We start from the raw sequence: 7,749 nt of genomic DNA, 5'->3' as shown, positions 1-7,749 counted from the left end.
GCAACGGCAGTACCAACTCAAACATCATACCCAACAATAACATATAGCATATGTATAATCTCAAACCATACTCAATCATCAACAACACAACACATAATAACCATATAATACTGGAATACATCCATTCATATTATATGCCATACATTCATTATGCAATGAGACTCAACATATGCGGTACCGACTATTCTTGAACATACAGTTCAAGCTCACCGATCAAATCCAGATACGGCTACTAAGCTCACTAGTCCCACTCATTTGAGATCTAATGACTCACTCACCAATTCCTCACCATGGGAATTAGCTACAGCCCCGAAGGCTAGACTATGCACACTAATCATCTAGCATGCAAACATCAACAACAAACCCACCATGGTTCACTCACTAATTCCTCACCATGGGAATTAGCTACAGCCCCAAAGGCTAGAATAAGCATGCTAATCACCTAGCAATGCAACAACAACAGCAACAATTCAAGAATAGACATAAGCTCACACTCTGAGCCATAAAACAGTCTATTCACAAATGCATACATAACTGATACATTCACAGCATCATGCTTATCATCACACATCATTAATACATTTTATCACCAAAAGCATATCACATCATGCCACATAATCAAATACAGTATTAGCACATTCTACTAATACCTATACTACTCAAAACAACGGGAAATGATCCCTGCTACATCATACATCAGCTAAGTACATCACTCAGCCTAAACAACCAAAAAAACTGCACAACAACAGCACAGAAAATCACAATTCTGCCCATACGCGTATTGCCTATGCCCATACGCGTATTGCCCACGCCTGACCAAATCCATACGCGTAATACCCACGCCCATACGCGTATGCTACGCGTATCACATTCCCATACGCGTACCAACAGAGACCAAAACACGTTCAAAACATCATCTTCCTCATCCATACGCGTATTGCCTAGTGCCATACGCGTACCAGCCATCTCATACGCGTATTGCCTAGTGCCATACGCGTATGACCAGAAACCAGAACTCTCAGATCTGCAATGGCTTTCTCTGCTACGAGATCTACCCAATCCAACCTTCCACAGTCCAATTTCTACACCGAAATCGTTCATATTTTCAACACAATTCATATCTTATTCGATTACACAAAATCTGACACTTTTACATCTAATTCCTACGAATTCTTTCTCAATTATACCCCAATTTCGTTTATCCAAAAAGTTCACAAATTCATCATGCATCAATCTAATCAGAGGTAAAACAATGGTTATCACTACCCAGTACATATTATCACATAATGCCCTTTAACCGATGATAAACCCCCCTTACCTGAGTTAATCCGGCACTTCCGTTAGCTTCAAGCTTTTCCTCTTCTCCTGCTCTGCCTTTTTGCCCTTTTTCCACTTTCAACCGCTTCTCTGTGTTTTCCTTTTCACGTGCAAAACCCTTTTTACCAAAAATGGGACTTTTTTATTATTCCAACTTATTTTATTCCAATAAATAATTATCCCAATAATTATTATTCCAAAAAATAATAATAATAATTCAATCATCTAATTAAATTAATAAACATATTATTAACTTAATTTAAATAATTATTATATTATTATCGGGGTGTTACATCATTGGCCAATTGAAAATGAATGGATGAATAAGGGGAATTAGATGAAGAGGGAAATGGATGAATGAGATCACAAATTGGTCAAAGGAGGACTTTTACCAAATTAATATTATTCATTCATTTTGGGAGATGGAATGTACATTCCATCAATCCCCTAAATCCAATAATATTAACTTGACAAAGTCAAATCAACCTTGACCAAGGCCCAACAACATATGAAAAACTCAATTAAGTCAATACAAATGGTCAACATAATTAAAATGGCATTTATTCAATTAAAAATATTAAAATAATGCATTAAATTCAGATATGTTTTGTCCAAATCCTAAAATCTCATCAAAACACCAAAAAAATGGCCATGAGATTTATCATAGGTCAAACAAGGTCAAAGGACCTTGGATAAAAAATTCATAATTTTTGGACATTTAAAAATATTTTCAAACAATTAAAAACAAATGAAAAATCAATTAGTTCATGAAAAATATTAATAATGATCCAAAAAATAATTTTAATTCAGAATATGAAAGAGAAAAATATTTGAATTTTTTTGGTGAAAGTCCCATATTTTTTGGATCAATATTAAGTTTATTATGAATTATTGAAGAAAATGGAATTAAAATGGAAATTCAGAAAATGCTAAAGTACGTGGACCGTCAGATCTCACTCATTAATTGAGGTGGTAGATCTGATGACCCATAACGCGCGTTCCACCAATGCCTTAGTCAACAATGTTGTAACATGAGTAATCACAATGCACGACTAAGATTAAAACGTGGAGGTTGGATCACACGGTTAAGACACATCATCACCGGAGCCAGAGCTCCGGTTGTCTTCTCCGGCGAGCTTCGCCGGACTGGTCATCATGAACCATCACCAAAATTTCAAGCAGGGACATGATTTTAAAGAGAAAACATCACTGAGCACGAATATCACCTCCATTTCTTCCAATTCTAAATATATTGAGAGATATGTGGAATTGAAAAATGAGGTTCATGATATGAGTTGCTTCGATTTGGCCTAAAAGCAACTCAAACACCTTGCCTACATTGGTAGGACTTCATACAACACAAGAATTAATGGAATTGAGCAAGAATCAAGGAGAATCGTAGAGTTTAAATTTTCTGCAAATTACCTTCAATGGAGGTCTGAGCTTGCTAGATCTTGATTTGGATCGTGCTTGGCTTCACTTCAATTGCTTGCAGAAGAGGAATGGAAAGGCTTAGAAGCAATGGATTCCTAGAGAATTAAATTCCAAAGCAATGGAGATTCAAGCTCAAATTCAAATGAATTTATTAGGGTTATCCTCTTAATGTGAAGGGTTGTTAATGGAGATTCAAAGCTGGCACATCGTGTGTGTTAATTCTGAGTATAAGGGCTTCAATTTATAGAGAAATTGGATGATATTTGCACACTCACTTTCACTTTCCAAAATTGGCAAATGATGAAAGCATGGTGCATGAGCGTGCATAGGCCCATGGAATGATTGTTTGAAAGTCCAAAATGAAGTTCAGATGCTTTGGAGATGGATTGGATTGCAAGGTACATGTGCATTGTCATTTGAAGATTGATCCATGCCAAATAATACCAGCCTGTTTAAGCCATGCGCAGCCTAAGAATTCCTCATCCAAAATGCATGAATTTTAGCTCTTTGGAAAGGCGAGATCAAGAGGAACAAGTTTGATGTTGAACACTTTTTCATTTGGAGCTTAGAACTTGGAGATATTAGAGGTGGAAGTTTGGAAAAATTTGACATATCAAAATTTTTCTATGTGTCAAGCCATATGTCTCAATATTCCACCTTGCTTAACTTTTTATAGGAGCTTCAAATAAGAAACCTGTCTTCATCAAAGTTGTAGATATCTCAAAAGCCTTCAAACTGGACACCAATTTCATGTCATTTGGATTTGAAATGATAGAGTTATGCATTTTTGAAGTTTGGAAAAATCATTTGATCAATGGTATAGGTCAAAAGTGACCTATAATGTAGCCTCATATCACATGTTCAAAGAAGTTGAATTAGCTCGCACTACAAACATAAAAGTTTAAGTAGACACATTGAATGTGATTGTGCAACTTGGAAATATTTCATCTCATAAAAATTGAGCAAGTTATGGCCTTGGGAAGTTGACTTTCAAATTAGGGTTTAGACAAAATGACTTATAATGTTTCAACATAGAAAATGATTTTCCAAGCAAAACTAGCTCTAGGTATCAACATGAAAGTTGTTTATAATGTCATTTAGAGTAAGTTTGAGTTTGGAATCATTTTCATATGGTGAAAATTGTAGGAGATACGGTATAGCGAGACCCAGTTTTGATCAGATGAATTCATCTGGCCAACCATCATCAACCAACTTGCTAACTTCCAATTATCTTGACTTTTTTGGCTCATGGTAGATGATATATGCATAATATGATGAAATTTGAAGTGTCCCTTGAGAAATTTGATCAATTGGTGAGATAGCTTGTAGAAGAAGTTACTCAAGATACCCAGTCAAACTAGGGTTTCCAAGGCAAATCACCCTCAAACTCTTGAAGCAAACTTGATCAATATAACATGTAGAAGCAATTGGGACTCATATATGATATTCATAACCATTCTTGAATCAATTCTTGGTTGTGCTCTTTGTTCATGAGGGTCTTAAACCCTAGATGTGATCAATGAATCAAGGAGATCATGCCCTTCCTACATAAGAGTTAGATAGATACAAAGACATATTTTTGGTATTTTGGTTAGTAAAATGATAAAATACAAGTATGATATAATCTCAATGTGCTTGGTGATCTCTCCTAAAACAAACTCAATGAAGGAGGGGTAGGGAGGATGCTAAGGTATGATCCCAATGCTAATGCTTATGATGAAATTTCAAGGATAGACTTTCTTAGGGATGTCAAGGAGGATACCCGTCATAGATTAGGATGAACATATCAAGGATATACCTACTGAATCCACAAAAGGGAATTACATCTATCGAAAACTGGATAGAAAACCGTCGAAGATAAAAATCTGTCACCAGTTAGGATGAACATATCGAGGATTCATTTTGCGAGGGGACAAAGTAGGATTTACAACTATCGGTTACTGGGTAGAAAACCAATCAAATAGAAAATCCGTCACCGGTTGAAGTGAACATATCAAGGATAGAGTCTGAAAAGGGGAATAAAAGTAGGGATTACATCTATCAGTTACTGGATAGAATACCATAGAAGAGAAAATCCGTCACCGGTTAAAATGAACATATCAAGGATAGACTCCGCTCAAGGGAACAATAGGAAACAACTACCGGTTACTGGGTAGAAGACCAACAAAGAGAAGAAAACCCTTCATCGATTAAGATGAACATATCAAGGATTAACTCTTTGAGGAACCAAAATAGGAATTACAACTACCTTTTTACTGGGTAGAATACCAAAGAAGAGAATATCTGTCACTGGTTAAAGTGAACATATCAAGGATAGACTCTTGCGGGGGAATGAAAGATATTTGTCACTGGTTAAGATGATCATATCAAGGATATGCTTTCAGGAGACTCTACTAGAGAGAAAAAAGGGTACTTTTTGCCGGGTATTAGGCAAGAAGTAACAAACTGCAAACTAAGAAGAATATTACCAGTTACTGGGTAATAGACTCTTAGGGGACCAAAATATCTATCTAGCTAAGAGCTAGAAAGAAAACAGTCAATCAAGACTCCACCCAATGAGGACATAACAAAAGGGGAGTAATTCCATCCAGAAAATTTATTGGAGAGGAAACTGAAATAACAATCATCCACGAGGAAACAAACTCAGTGGGGAAACAAAGAAAGGTTAAAGTCTTTTCTGCTTAGGGGCTGACACTCTATAATCGAAGAAGGATAGACACCCGATTTAGTATGGGGATAAAGTACCTCCATAACAGAGAATGAAAATCTCAAACAAATCAAATATGAAGATGCAGGGTATGGAAATCATGAATTTATATGAATGTATATGTATATATGGTGATTATGTTGACAAAACGATCACGAAGGATACAGAGGTGTCGCAAAGAAATTGAACCATCGGTAAAATCCTCGGTCAATCCACAAAAATCATGGAGACAAACTGCTGGAGAACCGAGAGATGGACATCCCAAAGGCCCAAACTTGGTTGGGGAAAGAGATCTGCTGAGGATAAAACATCCAAACTGTAGGGAATTTTAGGTCAACACCATAAAAATGGGAGACAACCCTACTGGGGAACAAATCAAAAGCTGCTCAGAAACCATGAGGAGACTCTGATTGGGAGCAAAGATATGACGATCGGTGGGGACACCGAGGCGATCTACTGGGGGAAAGATAAACACATCTTCTGATGATGATCTACCTGCTGAGGAAAAACGAACTCCACTGGGTAGGTCGAAACTCTATTGGGGATGCAGAAAGAAACTCCACTAGGATGTACAAATATCTTGGCGAATTCACCGGAAAATAATACGCCACAGAGTATATGAATCAACCAACTCAGTTTGGGAAACAACACTCTGTTGAGGAAATGAATCAACACTGGTGTCTAGAGATACCCGAAAAGTTACTGCTTGGGGAACCTTGGATGCTTCGTACTAAAAAACTTGCTTCTCACTGAAATGTTGTTGATATTACCGTTACTTGCTTATATATATATTAAAGAAAACTTGATTTTGACTTAAAAATTTAATTTCAAAATGATCATAATAAAATTTAAAACTATTGGCCGAAATAAATAAGAGTAGAAACAACTGGATAAAAGCTCAACTTTATTTAATAGAATGGTAGTCTATAAATGAAAAGACTCCATTGATTTTACAAAGTTGAAAATGGTAATTTTCATGGAAAAGGGGTTCATTGAATACAAATGATCCTTAATCCTTCTACCAAATCTTGATATCCACTGTGCTCTTGACCGCTGCTGGAGATGAACTGATGTCAACCCTTATGCTCAAACAAGTTTTCAAAATCACTGAAGATCAGCAGAATGTAGTTACTTGCTATCTTCCCTAATTTTGGCATAAGTTGCCCCAAGGTGGGGTACTCAGCTTATCGGGAAACTCTTCCTGTTTTATGTGTCTAATTTTTGCCTGGATCGCCCTTTTGGGTTTTCAATCCACCGAGACGCTCATTTTTACCTAAGCCGCCCTTTTGGGTTTTCAATTTAGCGAGCTGTCCTTTTTTTAGGCGAAGTATTTCTTGACTGCATCTGCATTCACAGGAGGAGTGAACTCTTCACCATCCATAGTTGTAAGAATCAAAGCACCGCTTGAAAAGGCTCTCTTGAGAACATATGGGCCTTCATAATTTGGAGTCCATTTTCCTCTAGAATCTGGCTTGAACGACAAAATCTTCTTGAGCACAAGGTCACCTTCTCTGAACACACGAGGTTTGACCTTCTTATCAAAAGCTTTCTTCATCCTCTGCTGATATAACTGACCATGACATATGGCAGTTAATCTCTTCTCTTCAATCAAATTTAACTAGTCAAACCTGGTCTGACACCATTTAGCTTCAGTCAACTTGGCTTCCATGAGCACACGCAACGAAGGAATCTCAACCTCTACGAGGAGCACTGCTTCCATACCATATACAAGAGAGAAAAGGGTTGCCCCTGTTGAACTGCGGACGGATGTACGATACCCATGCAAAGCAAAAGGGAGCATCTCATGCCAATTCTTATATGTGACAACCATCTTCTGGATAATCTTCTTGATGTTCTTATTCGCAGCTTCAACAACCTCATTCATCTTAGGCCTGTAGGGAGAAGAGTTATGGTATGCAATCTTGAAGTCTTTATAGAGAGCTTCCACCATATTGTTATTCAAGTTCGATCCATTATCAGTAATGATCTTACTTGGTGAAGGAGAATTGCCATCCAAGATGCAGTGGAATTTAAAATTTTCTCCATTTAGTGATCCTTACGAATGGGCATGATTAGTGATAGAATCGTTACCTCTTGTGGTGATCACGAACGTTGAACGATGACAACGTCTCTACGCAGTCCACATGAACAGATTCCTTCAATCGCAGTGCTAGCTGTTATGAATGAAGGCTTTGAGTGAGAGAGAGGAAAACGAAATCCGAAGTCTTCACTTGAGTTTGAGTCTGAGTGATAATGCTTCTACCCAAGGGGTTCTATTTATAGAACCACTT

Source organism: Lathyrus oleraceus, chromosome 2, assembly GCF_024323335.1.
Source record: "Lathyrus oleraceus cultivar Zhongwan6 chromosome 2, CAAS_Psat_ZW6_1.0, whole genome shotgun sequence".
NCBI lineage: Eukaryota > Viridiplantae > Streptophyta > Magnoliopsida > Fabales > Fabaceae > Lathyrus > Lathyrus oleraceus.
This window is presented reverse-complemented; position numbering follows the sequence as displayed.